Source organism: Equus asinus, chromosome 3, assembly GCF_041296235.1.
Source record: "Equus asinus isolate D_3611 breed Donkey chromosome 3, EquAss-T2T_v2, whole genome shotgun sequence".
Lineage (NCBI taxonomy): Eukaryota > Metazoa > Chordata > Mammalia > Perissodactyla > Equidae > Equus > Equus asinus.
This window is the reverse complement of record NC_091792.1, coordinates 1,277,907-1,294,919: the sequence shown is the minus strand read 5'-3', so window position 1 is coordinate 1,294,919 and position 17,013 is coordinate 1,277,907. Positions and strand designations below refer to the sequence as shown.

The 17,013-nt window shown below is 40.9% G+C and overlaps 1 protein-coding gene across 6 annotated transcripts in view; it reads right to left on the bottom strand.

Moving 5' to 3' along the window:
- Positions 1 to 17,013, bottom strand: part of TET2 (tet methylcytosine dioxygenase 2) — a 118,408-nt gene that overhangs the window by 67,007 nt on the left and 34,388 nt on the right. For all 6 annotated transcript variants that reach the window (XR_011501808.1, XR_006525785.2, XR_011501809.1 and 3 more), the window contains exon 2: positions 16,865 to 17,009. The gene's annotated coding sequence lies outside the window, so the exon portion shown is untranslated. The remainder of the gene's footprint in view (positions 1 to 16,864; positions 17,010 to 17,013) is intronic.

The following is a 17,013-nucleotide window of genomic DNA, read 5'->3' as shown; positions in this document are numbered from 1 at the left end:
TTGTAGCTAAATATTTTCTGCCAATCACATGGGGGAAATCTTAGCATTTTGGTGTCCCCGATGGTTAGAAATAAATTCTGACTTATCTGTTTCTGTTTAAAATAGCTACATCACAGCTAGCTACAAGGTTAACACTTCTGAATTTTCTTAAAGACATCTTTTATTAACAAACTATCTTCACTGTGGAAAAGTAAAACTACTATTTAATTCCATTAAGAAACACAAACAAATATGGAAAAAATCTGCTGTCAGATTTCTGTTCTGTTCTGTTCACACTGTGACAAACCAACCTGGCATACGTACTATTTTAGTTAAAACAAAGTCATTGAAAGCACATCATATTGGCCGTGGACCTGAATCAATGGGCACAGAGCATTTAGACCTCTAACCGTGGACGTCAGCTCAGCTGTCTATCTAATGGGAAGATCCACAGTCAGCGTGTTCTGTGTCCAGGATCATCCAGAGCAGCTCAGGGAAGAACAGATACTTCAAATTTCTTTCCAGATAAGGTTGAAGATGTGTTTTGCTCCAGAAACCTGTTATTACACTTGACTCATCAGAGAAAAAATTCAAACTTCAAACTTCAAATATTGCTAATCATATGTAAACTTATTTTGGAGTTATACTGGTACAAACGTAATCACCCTGGCTGAATAACTCAGAACTGGAATGAAAGCAAAGGTGAGCGTATAAACAACATTCATCCCAGTGTATTGAGTTTTGTTGGAAGCGGCTGCCATCCAAACATATACACCATGCATTAGGCGTAGATTTGTATTTCTGCTCTGCAAGTTGTAACTTACTAAATACCAAACTTAATTAAACTGGCATGAGTTTTAATCGTTTTCCAGCAGATGTTAAAATTTAATATCTCTGTCCCTTTATTCCTGTTTCACTCTAAAACACTTATCACTACTTGAATTTGAGATTCCATTTGCTGACACTTCAGTTCTTGGTGGAAGGAGACTGGTTTTAATTGGTACCAAGTTTCCTGCTGTTTCCTCTTTGTTATGGCAGGTCACCACGTCAAAAAAACAGGAAGACACCAAAAAATAGAATTAATGCTAAATTAATCCCAAACTTCAAGATTAATGGGAAACACCACTTACTCACACTACTATTCTTCCTCTTCATCCTATAAACTAGGAAGCCAAGCTGGGCACATTCAGCACATTTTCTGTGATTGGAAAAGAGTCAAAAAATATGAAAGGGTTAAGTGGTAAAACAAAGATGCCCTAATTACATTTTTTAGCTTGTTGCACATAAAAATAAATCAAGTCTCTCTGTGTCCCTTATACTTAATGGCAAGTGAAATAATTAGATGATAAAAATAAATGAGAAAACCAGAGTTTCCCAATTGAGGAAACTGACTCCCGAGAGGTCTCAAAATGTAATTTGGAGGAATACGTAGGACAGTCCTGCTCAACGCTGGCCAGTTGGATTGTTCACAAACTGAACAATCTGTTCAATTTTTGTAGGAAATTGTTCTATCAGTTCCCACCAAACAAAAAAGCTTATGAGAAAATTCGGCTACGTCAGAAGAGCAAGCCTTATTTATTCCACTAACGCCTAGCTGCATAATGAAACATTTATAGCGTCTTCGACAGCAGAAAAGGCTGTGTTAAGAGGGAAGTGTCCCCTTTGAAACCATCAAAGTATGGAGTGGCCACCATGGCCAATCCTTTCAGGTCCTCCCATGTTCCCTTAATACATCACCGAAACTGAAGCTACAGCCAAGACAAGCTGAATGTGCTCGCCACTCGTCTTTTAAAACTCCCTCCTCCTTCCTCTCGAGCACACCAGAGAACTATGCAATACAGGATCCTGGTTAAAATCTGTGGGTTATTCTGGATACACTTGGAATTACTGCAAATCCAGTTTCAGTAAAAGGAGAGTTTCCACGCTTAAAGTCCTCATGTTTGTGCTAAAGCCACCTCATGTGGAATCAAGTTCATCATCCAAACTAGAAACTCATAAGATGATGAATTCTTGCCTAAGTTTTCTTACACGTTTACAGCATCAGTCCTGCAGCTTTGAGATCCTGTTGAGAACCTTATGAAAACAGCTGGTTCCCTCTTCTACCAAAATTTATGTAAAATTTCCAGTGAGCTTATAGATTTCCATAAATTAATGCTTAGAATCCTTATTAGTTGAAGGTTTTAGCTCTTCAGTTTCATTTGAAGAGTTCAAATTGAATTAGAAATGTAAAAAAAGTTTACTCCAGAATCTGTTCTGTAAGATTTGGCTTATTTTTGTCTTTGTAAGACTGGCTGACAATTGATTCTCTCTTCTGGAAAGCTTGCTTTTTACTTGGAATTTCCTTGACAGTGGCATCCAATATTACATCCATTTAAGGAGCTAATTTTCATTGTGTTCATGAACAAAATTAGGCTGGAGAACTTGTAGAGAAGCAGTGACGTCAGAGCAGACATCCAAGCCCTCTTCCCAGTAAACAATTGAAATAATCAGAGAAAAACAAAAATTGGAAGATATCCTGCATCAGCACCAAGATACCAGGGAATAGTGCCAGCTAGGAGGTAGAGAGTTTGAGGACCTTCTGGATAAAATGCAGGCAAATCCATGTCAGAGGACGTCACTGAGAGTCCAAGTACGGCCCCCTTGCGAAGCTGGTCATGGAACGCCGCAGAAAACGACTGAACAAACCCAAGCCCACTGCCTCGGCGCCCTCACTGGGAGGGCAGGGCTGGGGTGGAAGCACCAACAGGAGGGAGGGAGACGTGGCCCCCGAGCCTCCGCCTCCGAGCCACAGCGGAGGGGGAACTGGAAATATCACGGAAACCCAACTCTGCGCGCTGCGTGCTGGCGCAGGAGGCTCACCCTGACGTGGGAGGCTGTCTCCCCACCCCAAGGCGCCCTGCTCCTGTCCAGCAGCAAGAGAGAGGGCGAGGGAGCTCTGGAGAAATAGGTATTTACGTCTCATTTAACCAGCAAGCAGCCAAAGGCAGCAGCCCCGGGGAAGGAAAGATGCACAAACTCAGCGAACAGCACCTGTGGGCGGCAGGTGTGTCTCCGGTCTGGCCTCTCACTCCGAGCGGCTCACTGGACAAGTGCTCCAGTCCCTGAGCCGGTAGGGGGAGGGGGGCGCCCGGGACAGAGCTCTTCCTCAACCAAAAAGGAAAATCAGACACAACCAAATTACTACCTGGACTAGAGGCCAGGGCAAGTCAGGGAGAGACCCAGGGTGTGGGGGGGTGGGTCTCTTGAGCAATATTTTCAACAAACAGAAACAAGCTTTGCAGTGATAATGTTCTAAATGTCCCACTGAAAGAATGTTTGGAACAGAGATCCTATCACGCTTTGTGGTACTGGGTGACTCAGCCCGCCTTGAGGATGTGCGAATAGACTGGTACCTATAATGGCACCAGATGGTATCCACTGTACCTATGAAAAAAAGAACTTCAACCAAAAGAAGAAGAAACATATGACTGAACAGAGAACAGCATGCCTTCAGAAGTGATTTGCTTTGTGTGCAAGAAATAAATCTTAGACCTCATGTGCCTTGTGCTGGCAAGTAAAGTTCTCAACTCTTCAAGACAACAGATTGATGATTAAGTTAGGAAATAGACTGAAACTAAGAAGTAAAGGAAAATAATGCCAGGGAACATAATTCCATAGCAAAATATAAGACCGAATGAAAAGAGGCAAAACAACAGAATTAATAACAGTAGTCAAGTGGAAAAAAGCTTTAATGCTGCAAATAATAATACTAGTCAAGTGGAGAATAAGCTGAAGAGATTTTTGTTTCTTTCTTTCTCTAAATAACTTTTTGCTGAAAGAAGAAATGAAAACTTTAAATAAAGAAATTTTGAAAAAATGGTAATGAATACAGCACATCTCAAAATGCATGACTGCAGCCAAATTATAACCAGACCCTTAAAATCCTTTTATTGACAACAGAATAAAAATAAATGACACAAGCATTCTAACCCAATAATATAGGGAAACAAAATAAAACAAACTTCAGCAAAGAAGGGAAAATTAATAATAATGAATTAATTAATAATAATGAGAGAATTAATTACTAACAAAAACCTACATAGTAGGCTTAATAAATAAATCCAAGAGTAAATGCTCTGAAAAGGAATACAGTGGATAGAAAAATCACTAACTAAGGCAATGAAGAAAGCTCACATAAAGTAGTGTGGACAGAGGTGCTGTATCCACAGGCACAGGGAACATGAAGAGAATAATAAAACGCCATGTACTTTAGACCAATAAACTAGAAAACCTAGATAGAGTGAATGGTGTTATGGGGAAATATATATTACTAAAATCAGCTCAAAGGAGGTGTAAAGCCTAAATAAGTTTATTCCTTTGGAATACTATCTTTAAACTCTTCAAATTGTTATCCTGCAATGAGACTCAGAGCTTAAGTGTTCCCTCACTTTCAATTTTCCAAGAAACGTGTAACTTTTAGATTATTTAAACTTTACAAAGCACAGAAAAAGGGATCCATCCATTCGTAAATTATTCTGAATAACTGAGAGCAATTTTTCTATTGACCACATGCCTGACATTACATGGGGTCTACACTTTTAGGCAACAGTAGCAGCCCATGATTCATTTGAGTATCTTACGTAGTGCCTGGTATGTACTAAGGATTCAACATTCTTCTTGTCCCTTAGGAGGAGAGACACTGTAAACATCCTGAAGAAACAGTGTGATTAGTTTTCTAATAGATTATATATAACACGATTTGGAGACATAGAAAAGAAAGGAGCTAAACTGGCCTAAGTGAGTCGGGGATGACTTCACAGAGGTTGTGTGTTCCTCATTGTAATTAAAACCTACTCAGATGTTGCCCAAGACACTTCCTCAACATCCCTCACCACGGCTCTGCTTCTCCTTGGTATCGCCTACTGCTGCGCAGCATCAGTCCTGCAAGTGAGAGTTGAGGGAGGGTGCTTCCCAGGCCAGGCACCGTGTCCGCATGATGAAATACCCTGATAGACACATAAAGATCTTTCTCGGATACAAAGCACATTCACTTCCCAGCTGCTCACAGTATTGCTTAAGATATTTTAAAAGTTGGAAATATGGTTATTTTCCAGTAAATCCATAGCTTAAAACCCTCTCCTACCACATCATTTTCCAATCATCTTCTAAACTAATTGGGTGCTTTGTGTATTCTGGAGAAATTATATGGGCCAAATACAAATTTATTTGGTCTACGTAAGAATGGAAGTAGTTCTTGCCTTATAATCATACGGCACTATTTTTTATCTCACGTCTTATATAAAACGTTTCAAAGTAACTGACTTGATATTGATAGCACTTTCCCAACTCTCTTCTTTGTCCAGTAAATCAATGATAATCATTATCATTTTCAGTTTACATAGATGACCAAGCAATTCAAATGTTTCCAGTGACATTTCTTATGACATTCATAAATATCAGGTGGCCAGGTATCCAGTTACATTTGGTACCTTTATTTACTCACGTTCTGCTTGGTTTCAGAAAATGTTTGTATTTCCTATCTCCATTTTGCCTGCTCTAGTTAACAGTCATTCCATGTCTTCACAATGAAATCTTCATGGTGTGTTAACAGAGTCCACTACTTTGTCGAAGGTAATCTTACTACAAAACTATGGGACCTACAGGCTGGCACTTCCTCTTCAATAAATTATAAATAATAATAATAATAATGAAAACCCAAGCCTCGTTACAAAAAGTAAGTAGAAATATGTTTCAAAATAAGGGCTTAATGTAGCCATTGATTAAAGTTATGATGTTATTAAAAATACTAAATGTCATTTAGAAGAGGCCAAAAAGCTACTGCCTTTGAGGAAAACAGAACTTCAGAGAAGAAAAACAAGCACTAATGTGTCTGAGAACAATGAGTAATTAGGAAAAATCTTTCCTGTATTCCTTTAATAATAATGTAGTAGTTTATGAGAAAGATTAAAAAGAAAAACTGAATTACAGATTCTTTAGCGGCCATACAGAGCAGTGGGATGAGAAATACAGAGAACTGGAGAGGCGGACTCAGTACCACCCAGAAATCACGCTGCACCCTGAGTCACCTCACCTCACAGAGGACTCAGTCTTCCCAAAGATAAGGGCTGGGAAAAACAGAATTCATTTGATTCTCATCTTGTTTTCAGCATCAGCCGTCCATTAAGTAAGGTTAGTGTATGTTATTTATCCACAGTTTTTACAAGCTTTCTGTAGTAATAACATTTGAAGAGATAGCTATGTAGGGACGTATTTATATATATTCGTAACTCATGGAACCGGTTCATTGGATATATATCTGTGTTCATACTGTGTCAAGGAATGAAGATGCTGGAGATGGGTGCTATCTCACAAATATGCAGTAATTTCCATGGCCACTTGAACCTGGAGGGCAGGAGTTAGTCAGGCAGAGATCTGGATGAAGATGCTCTGTTAACAAAACCACATTGGACTACACGGGCAGGAATTCAACCCCAGCCCCAACTGGGAGGTGACCTTCTGTTGCTCTATACTTTGCTTCCTAAAATCTGTAGTAAGTAGTCCTGAAACCCTCTAGGTAAAATTAAATTTTTAAAAAACCCTCACAAATAAGCAATATCTCCATTTACTAAAGTGTCTGGTTTACATGTTATCAATTGATAATTTTATTTACTAAAATCTATTGAACACTGCAATGGAACAAAAATAAGCATATCACCAATATACTCACAAGTTATCATTTTTTAAATCTTTTCTTTTTTTGCCTCACATCTATTGTGTTATTTACTATCAACGCATGAAAAGAGAGACTTACACTTTCTGTAAAACTTTTAGGAAATACCTTGCATTAAATAACAGGGCAAATAAGATGTATAAATATGAACCACTTCAACAGGAAAAGATTTCTTCTCAATTATGTAATTGGGAAAAAATGGCAACTTTTTTGAAGAAGAGATGATTTTGTTATAAAGAGCAATTCATCCAACTTTTAAAAATATACCAAATGTAATGTTTCTAAATTAAACTCTTGATTTGCAAGTATTTAAACGTTCAGCTAAATAACTGAATTTAAAGAGAATTCTTCCCAGTCTTCCAAGGGTGGAAGGGTTCAACAGTGGGGATTTCAATTATAGTATTATCAAGTGTCTCAGGACATAACTATCTTATGAACATAGAACTTGGAGCTTGAACATGAGAAAAGCAAAACATAGCACCCCAGTGAAGTCAACCTTCTTTCTTATTTTGATTAGATGTATGATGTGGGTACTGAAACTGTGTATGCACTCCTATCAGACACGCGGCTGCTGATGTGCTGAGCAGCAGGAGGCAGTGTTCCTGGAAAGGGAAGAAAATGAGCACAGTTCAAGGGTGGAAGGGAGTAAAGGAGAACTCAGTGAAAAGGTAATTAGGTCGTGGTGGAGTGAACATATAAAGAGGAGGGATGTAGCAGAAATTTTTCATAAATATGCCTTTTCCTATGTTCACAAAACAAAATTCTTGAAGGAATTTCCCAAATAGAAATAATTGATGAACGGGGCTTAGGGAAACAGAAAACTTAGGGAAGTTTAAAGATTATTAACATTTTTTTCCTCTAACATTCTCTAAAAATAAATTCACAGCTCTTCCTGTCAGTGTCAGCTGTGCTTATTGTATCATTCTGACCCTCAGATTCTAGTGTGACTTAGACCAGTCTCAGATTTCCATAATCTATGATCAAGTGTATAGCTGCTATTCCTGAGGAACTGGTTATATGGAAAATAAGTCTGTCAAAGGGTCAGAGATAAGAAATGCATTATCTGCAGAACCAATGAGACAGCACTCTTTCTCCCTGAGTAAAGGCAAAAGTCACCACAAACTCAGAAGCGAGACCACTGCTGCTGCGTGCTCAAGGCAACCTTCTACTACGTCCTTAAGTTCTCAATTCCTCATTGTGCCCAACTCGCTGAACAAACGCCCTAAAGTACTTCCAGTGAGGCCAAGCCGTTTCAGGGTTGCCCCTTTGGGTGGGGTTGTGGGGGGAGTGCCTCTTAACCTTCCTCAGCTCCTGCCCTGATGCGGAACCTCCCGTCTGTGGCATCCATCTGATTACGCTGCCAGCTGCAAATACAAAGCTGACTCTTAAGGTTTGAAAAGTATGGTGTTACATCATGAAAGTCGATCCTTTTCTCCTGTGAAGTAAGAGGGACAAGCCCTCTACTTTGCAGAGGAGAGAGTTAAAAATAGAGAAGATGAAGGACGTCAGGAGTGAGAGCTGTTCTAAGTTTTAGGTAAGATTTTAATTTAAAAAAAAAGTATGAATTGTTCTCTCAATGATTACTTTTAAAGAGAAATTATATAGACATTTTAATCAGTAATATCAAAGAAAACAGAAGTCATGATTATAAAATTTATAGAGGAAATGAGAATGAGAGGGAATAAAGAGACAGCCTGTGTATATAACAATTCATGAACTGGAGAAAGATTTTTACAAATTTGCCTAGGCTTAAAGGAGGGTCCAGAGTAGCAAGATGTATTGTAACAAATTAAATGTTAAATCTTCAGCGCTGCTTTAGAGAATCGCAGTCACAAAGCAAGAATGGAAGAGCTTTGGTTTATCAGCTGCTTGTGCGAAAAGAAGACAAAGTGCGTGTGCAAACCGCCCGTGATGGAGCCGTGCGTTCTGGGGCGCAGAGCTGAGCGGCCCGCGGACCGTGTTACCAAACCGCCCGTGTTGGAGCCGTGCGTTCTGGGGGCGCAGAGCTGAGCGGCCCGCGGACCCTGTCAACAGACCGCCCGTGATGGAGCCTTGCCTTCTGGGGGCGCAGAGCTGAGCGCGCCCGCGGACCGTGTCAACAGACCGCCCGTGATCGAGCCGTGCGTTCTGGGGGCGCAGAGCTGAGCGCGCCCGCGGACCGTGTCAACAAACGTGTGACGTCTGGAGGACCGGGGTAGGGGAGCCCTATGATGGTCTGATCGTTTCTGAAATACCGAATACCAAACAGATATTTAAGGGACCTTTACGTAATAAAGGGATTCAACATTCTTCAATATACGCAGATTCTAGCTCAGCATGATACTGAACAATAAGAACTTTGTAAACATGTACTAACGCAGTGCATCTCCCATTACTGAAGAGTCCAGTCAGGTGGGAGACTAGCCATTTGTAGGAAGGCAGGAAAGAAGATTCCTGCATGGCATGGGAAAGGAATACCATTTTCTTTAAGCTTTAAAATATATAAATTGGGGCCTACCCCATGGCAGAGTGGTTAAGTTCGTGGGCTCTGCTTCGGTGGCCCAAGGTTTCGCTGGTTTGGATCTTGGGTGTGGACCTGGCACCACTCATCAAGCTGTGTTGAGGGGGCGTCCCACATGCCACAACCAGAGGCACTCACAACTAGAATATACAACTATGTACTGGGGGGCTTTGGGGAGAAGAAGAAGGAAAAAAGAAAAAAAAAAGAAGATTGGCAACAGATGTTAGCTTAGGGCCAATTTTAAAAAACATAAAAACAAAAAATAAAAATAAAAAAATAAAATATATAAATTTTCTCTCAGCTGATAGCAGTAGCAATTTCAGAAACATTTTGAGTCTCACAAATTTAGGAAACTGTCCTTTGTTATCTCCTGGCCACTTCTCTCCCCATCTCTCCCCTTTCTGCCTTCTCTGACTGGCGCCAACAGAGGTTTGAAGCAGGCATTTTATGATGTATTCCAGTTGTACAACCCATGTTAATGAAGAGACACGAGTCTCTGCTACATCATCAATAAAGACATTTTGATCTGAACTCATCTTCTTTCCTATAGGATGATAACCCCATCACCCAATCAAAAACCACTGATTCAACACTGAATACATGCTGTGCACATTCAGACAAGCTTTCCTACCTTTCTACTCTAGGAGGACTTACTAACAGCATAAGCATCATAGTAATTTCAATTTCTAAAATGTCTGGAAAGTAATTCACTCTAAGAAGGTAGAACTTTTTGAAAAAGGACAAATAAAATACAAATTATACAAACAAAACTCCTCTCTCTTACCTTAAAAGGAAAGTATGAAACTTAATAAGAGAAAAAAATCTTTTTTGAGACCATCTGCTTTTATACTTTCAATAAACATATGACAGAAGGCTATAAATTTTTGTTCTAAATGAAATACATTTAAAATGCCTAAGTATTCAATTCTGCATTTGATGTGGGATGTTTATTGACTCTCTTCTAAAGCTATGGATTTTAATAATCACGCTACTGTTTGGTTAGGGAGCCTGGAGCTCAGAAGTCTTCCTAAATGCCCTCTAGAGGTCCCGCCTGCTGATTTAGCCCTGTGTCCTCGTAACATCACAGAGCCCCAGGACAGCAACCCCAAACACTGGCCAGCGCCTGCATTCCAGAGCACCCGACCGCCCCCCTCCTTCCACCTGAGGAGGTACTGCTGGAAAAGAAACCCTACCATCAACTAAACTTTCTGGAATTTGCAAAACATTTCCTACGTTCACATCTCACTACACAGGTATTGGGGGTGTTTAGTCATCAAAATTATCACCAATAGACATCAACTATCATCCACCATAGCTTTCAAACTTCTCTTCCTATCATGAAACATTTATGCTCATCAATACTCCTGAATGCATCCCTGAGGTCTCCCCAAATAGCCAGCAAAAGCACAAATCCCAACTTTAATAAATCTAATTTGAGTAGGACACTTTAGGAAAAGAAAATCACAAGTATCAAATGTAACTTATCCAAGTGTTGGTTCCAGTTGAGTATCTCTGAGGTTCCAGCTCTGAAATAATGTAACTTTGGACATGAGATCACCATGCCTAGACCCTTGAAGTTCTAACCACCTACCCTCCACAGCCCCTCACCTCCATCCCTTAAGGGGTAGGTGCTGTATGTATTTTAAGAAGGAGCCAGAAGTGACAAAGAAAAATAAAGATATGAAAAGGATCACAGAGTGAATTTGTTCTTTTGAAGAGTATGAGTAAGTGCCTACTATGTGACCAGACACTGTGCAAGATGTTAGGAACAGGAAGATGAGACACAGCCTTTGTCCTAGGGACTCTAGAGTTTGTCGAGAATACAGGCACAAAGGACTACAGGAGGTGCGATGTTTGAGGAACAACCGAGCCACAGACACGAGGCCTTGCTGATGAGAAACCTGAGCTGAGTCTTGACGGCAACAGGGCAGTTAACTGGGAGAGGACAGCACACACAAAGGCTTGGATGTGTGAACTATGATGCTATGTTCAAGACCTATAAAGAGCTGGGAATAATTACATCAGAGAGTCTGGGGGACACTATGGTGACCAGGAGGTGGAAGAGTAGTCAGGAGCCAGATGAGGAACAGCAAGCACAGAGTTTGATCTACTTCCTGTAGGCCAATGGCTTTCCACACTAAGTTCTTCGGATACCAAAGGTTCGAGGAACTGCTCAGGGTCACGCTGGCTGAAGAGGCGGGTAGGTGAGGGGCCCTAAGAGCCCCCACATTGCACCCATCTCTGCACTGACCAGATGAGCTCCATTTTAATGGCAAAAACTTTGCACAGTGGGGGTGGGGGTGTCTTCTACTGCCTTAACAAAGTTTGGCAATGGGTATCCATCGAAGGTATCAAGAAGGGGTGCACTTGGTCAGATGTGCATTTAAGAACAAGCACGCTGTGGCACTCTAAAATGACCACAGAAAAACACAGAACTGAAGCAGAGGGAAGAATTAGGAAATGATTACCTCATGGAGAAAGGAAATTCTGAAGAGTGCTAAGAATAGGCAGAGGTGGGGATAAGCTGGATTTGGGGGTGTAGGTGGAAAAGAAAGTGGTTGAAGTTCTTGCCTAGCAAGTTCAATGTTCTCAACAAAGCAGGAGCAAGTTGGTTGGGAGGATTTTAGGAAGGATGTTGTTTGCATGTGTTTGTGCGTGTGCACATGTGTATGCACATGTGTGAGTGTGGAGAGGGATTCAAAATCTTGAGAACATAGCCAAGGTTTTTTTTTGAAAGCCCTTCCAAGATTCCCACCAAGATTTAAGGACTATCCGTGCCCTTGGTTGAGGATTACAGAAGTGTTATACACATATGCAATGTCAACTACATGACTGCAGACTCTCCAGAAACCCATCACTTGTTCTGTCAATCTTTCAACATAAAAAAGGCCAAGATAACACAGTAATTTCACATCTTGAGGAAAAGGTTTGGTCAGGTCAACATCTGCAAAGGTGGGTACACATTTATAGTGCCCTTATTTGCATGCACCTTTCTTTCAGAATACGAAGTGTTTTCACCAAGACTCTTTCATTTCTGCTTAAAATATCCTGTGAGATCAATGGAGGCAACTGACACTTCATCTTTTGATGGGGAAACCGAAACACGAATGACGAAGATAACTTTCATAGAGTGCAGTCTGTTTTAGCGTGGCTCACTGGTTCTAAACTCAAAGTACGTGTCATACGCACATAGGCATTCGTGCCCAAAATACCACAGTGCTATGTGTGAATTTATGAATTGCCAACGTTGGCAGCAGAGTCCCATGAGAACCTCAAGTCCTCCACAATTCATTCTCTTGGGACATAGAGGCTATGAGACCAATGTGGGCCTTAAAATATACACCAGACACCACATATACCAAAGGTTTTACTTTCACACAGTTCAGTCATGACTTGTATCATGGCGGGCATGTGTAATGGGGAGAGTAGAAAAATACATAAAGAAAGAATTGTAGCACTCTTGTAAATAGTAAAATAAACACTTTCTCTTTTAAATAGATTTCTACTCGCAAGATAAATATATTTTATTAAATATAAGAAACATTTAATAACAAACAGATGGCCTACAGAAGAATAGTCTGAGGAGACCACATTGGAAGAGCTCCAGAGTCTCTGTCTGAAGTCTTATGACTCCAAGGATAAACGGACCAGGCTTGTTGGGACAATGATGATGGATTTCAGTTTATAAGGTTGGTCTGTACGGAGGGGACACTTGAAGCCTTAATTTTAAAGTCTAAGTGGTGATTTAAATTTGAGATAACAAAAGTCATTTTTCTTCTAAAAGATAAACAGAAAAAAAGTACAATGATAGAAATAACTATTCCATCTCAAACTATTGAAGAGATAGATGACTTATTTTAGCTCAGGAAACATCAACCATGACCAGAGGTGGGAGAATCTAAGCATATTCAGACAAGGACCCTCTTCTCATCTTGCCAAGGCTTCTGTGACCCTTTCTAAACAAAGTAGAACTGTTTCATGAGAGAGGGTGAAAATGTCCCCATTAATTAAATAGCTACAAGCCAGTGCTAACAGGTGAATCCAAACCTTCTAACTCTGCTCTCCACAAGCAGCTGGCATAACACCTATCACCAACACTTCTCAAAGACAGCATGGGTTGGGGAGGGGGGGCGATTCTCAACATGGAGACTGGGGCCAGGCCAGGCTGATGATGGGACCTTAGGGAGGTCGCACGCACAGCATCTCGGGCACCCTGACTCCCTCTGTCCTTTAACACCAACACTTAACTGGTCATTTTCAAAGTGGAAGAGAAAACTTTATGTTCTATGTGCAGTTAGCGAGTCAACTCTCATGATTTTTCCTTAAAAGATATGAAATCTATCTTCCTTTTTCTTATCTCTATGATCATAACCCATATTCTTGACTTCACTCCTAAACCACTCCAACCACTTCCTTCATCTCCTGACTCTTCTAAACTTGTCAGAATAATAATATTGCTAAAGACTTGAATTCAGCTGGTTACTTGCCTGCTTCAATTGTTCCTCAATATTTGTAGGATGGCATGTAATAATCTTTAGCTTAGCCTTACGGTTTTACAGAACTTGGCGTCACCTGATTTTCCATCTTTTCCCCCATACCTGCCACTCCACACAAGGTCACCTTCCTCTGCCTCTCCCCCCGCCCCCACTCCTTTGCCCAGCACCCCAGCCCTCAAAGCCAACATCCTCATTTCACTCCATCTCATGCTCTTTCTCCTCCACTTCTCTCCACTGGGATGCCATTCCTTGTATTCTGTTTGTTTGCTTGTTTTATGGCTGACAGTGTGTGGGCTATGCAACTGTGATGCATATAAAACTAACTTTAATTAGAGCTTTTTCTTTGGAGGTCTTTTTTTTCAGCTTCATTGAGGTATAAACGACAAATAAAACTGTAGGATATGTAAAGCATACAATACGATGATTCGCTATACATACACATTGTGAAAGAATTTCTCCCATCAAGTTAACTAACACATCCATCACCTCAAATATTTAGTTTTATTTATTTATTTTTTTCAGAATACTTAAGTTTTATTCTCTAAGCAAATTTCAATTTTACAATACGTTATCAACTATGTCACCGTGTTACACATTAGATCCTCAGACTTCATTCATCTTATAACTTAAAGTTTGTACCCTTTTACCAACTATCCAAATTCTTCCTCTCCGTCAGGACCCAGGCCACAGCCTGCCGCCTTTCTCTGCAGTTTCCTTTTAGTCTGGGTGGACTTCACCATTCCTTGAACTTGCGCGGTTCTTACCTGCATCCCTTCTCGGGTTTGTGTGTAAATCATCACTGGTGGCACGTGACCAGCTGCCTAAGAGGTTCGGGTTCTCTCTGAACCACTCTGGATAGCCTCCTCCTGCCCTGCTGGCGGCTTTTCTCCTCCGCCTGGAACATTCCACCCCGCCCCCCGTAACTTCAGGGTATGCTGGGATTCCTTTTTCACGTTTTCACTCAAAATATAATCTTCTCATGAGGCCCTTCCTGACTACTTCACCTTCAATTACCACCTCATCATGCCCCCAATTTCCTTTGTCTGCTTTACATTTTCATGCTCAGCACTTCATGGCATTCAACACACTAGACATTTTTATTATTTATCTTGTTTATGTCAGTCTCACACTCTAGATCCTAAGCTGAACAAGGAGAGGGACTCCAGCTCCTACACAGAACCTGGTATTTGATAAGTGCTCAAAAAATACAATTTGAATGAATTCACCATTAAAAACAGAAGGCAATATTAATAATGGTGATGAATAATAATAAACAAATGCTAATATAAAATTGAGAACATGCTATGTGCCAGGCCCTGCACATATTATCCATATAATACTATATGATCCCATTTCTATTGACTATGACCTACTTTCCTTCTTGCCAGATAAAATGAGCCTTAAAGAGGTTTAAAATTTTTCTCAAGAACACACAACAAATAAATATTACTAAAAATAAGTCCTAGGCTTATTTTTCTCTGCAAATACATCTAGGCTGAGCTTATCCAACCGTGAAAAACTAAATGCAAAATAAGATTCATTTTGGACATGAACATGGGAAGAACTCCTCTGAGACTTACTTGTAACTTTTTTTTTAACTAACAGCTAATATTTTAATTTCCTGTCCTCTCTTCTTAGTAATTTATCCTACACTTTTCCCTTAACTTGTACTTCCTTGCCCACCCCTCACCTCCAAGAAGAGAAAATCTTTTGACTAGCGTTATGACTTTACTGAAGAGATAAAAATCCCATCTTAAAAACACGCCTCAATCCGCCTGGTCAGGCCAGGAACAGAATGAGTAGCCTGTCCCCACAGTGAGGGCGAAGCATCCAGGGAGGGAGGGGGGAGAGCACAGAATGCTTCATTCATAATTACCTAAGATTTTCCAGCAAGAGAGGGGAAAGAGGAAGTCTATTTTCAGTGACAATGATTACTCTAAAAACATTAGCATGCAAGGGGAAAATTTTCATTCTGTGCTGAGCGCTTTCCCTTACCGGGTGACCTAAAACACCCAGGGCAGGGCCGTAATCTAGACAGATGCACTCGCCCCGGGTCTGCGAAACGGCAACACCCAGGAGTCCTGGGAGTTTACCCAAGGACGTGCCGGGAAGGACTTCTCAGCAACAGCCAGGCTCTGAGAGGTATCCAGTGGCAGAGCAGACACTTACACCCTGGGCGTCTGCAGCGGATGCAAGTGTCCACTCTGCACGGGATTTTTAGGAAACATGTTATGCTGAATGCATGAACAAGACTCAGTGAAACTGAAGCTGAATTACCTGCTAAAAGGAAAAAAAGGCTCATTCTTCCTTTCCTCTACCTAATCGTCATTTCTTTCCTACGATAAGAAAGTTATTACACCCATAACTTTGACTGGTTTATAGCACAGGCACAGGTGTATGCAGAAGAGTTCATTCCAGTGCTCACTTGCAATATTTTGGAAACAAAATACCTCAGTTCCTACTTCTATAGATCCATATAAATGACAATGATACGATAAATGAGCCCTAGGCTGGGGCAGTCACTAGCAGGTGAGTAGCATTCAGAACAAATTGATCTTTATTGAGATCAACTATAAGAACATGATGCAAAGTATTTGGTATCTGCCTGTCAAGACCTCTATTTGTATTTTCAGAAAAATCATGGGAAAAATGGCTTTCCCGAGATCCTTCATTTAAACTTTAGTTCTCTGCTAGTTTTATGGGGCCAAAAAGTGATGGCACCCATGCCTAGACTCAGAAGGTACTCTCTTTTCAGATCAGCAAATAACCACAAGTATCACCTTTTTGGTCCTCAGCAAGATGGAGACGAAGCGGCCCATAAGTGAGGTAAAAATGGAGGAGAGAAACACCGTGACCAGGGGTTACGGCGAGCACATTCTCTATGCTTATAGTCATATTTGAATGGTTCTTATCTCTCTCTGTTTTTTAATGCACAGACATCAAGAATCTGATGAAAATCTTCCTTCTCTCCAGGCAGAGATGCATACACAAATAGTCGGCACACGACTTAGGGGATTCATACGTCTTACACTCTAGCCCACGTGTTCTGAGCATAGATGCTAAAAGTATTTGAGAGGGTAGGGAATAACTGAGAGCTAAAGTCGGGAAGAGAGACTGGCTGTTAAACCGGGACCAAGCACATAACTGGCACACTGAGCACCCGGTGTCCCACGGTCTTACCAGCGGCTCTGTCCCTCACTGCTCCTGCTGGATCATGACCTGCTGGCTGCTGCTGGGCCCATCTCCTGCTTCCAAGCGTGGTCACCTGACAGGAGCAAGGGCAATGGACGATCTTGAGAGGGTCTGCTGTTGAATGTTGGTCGGCCTGT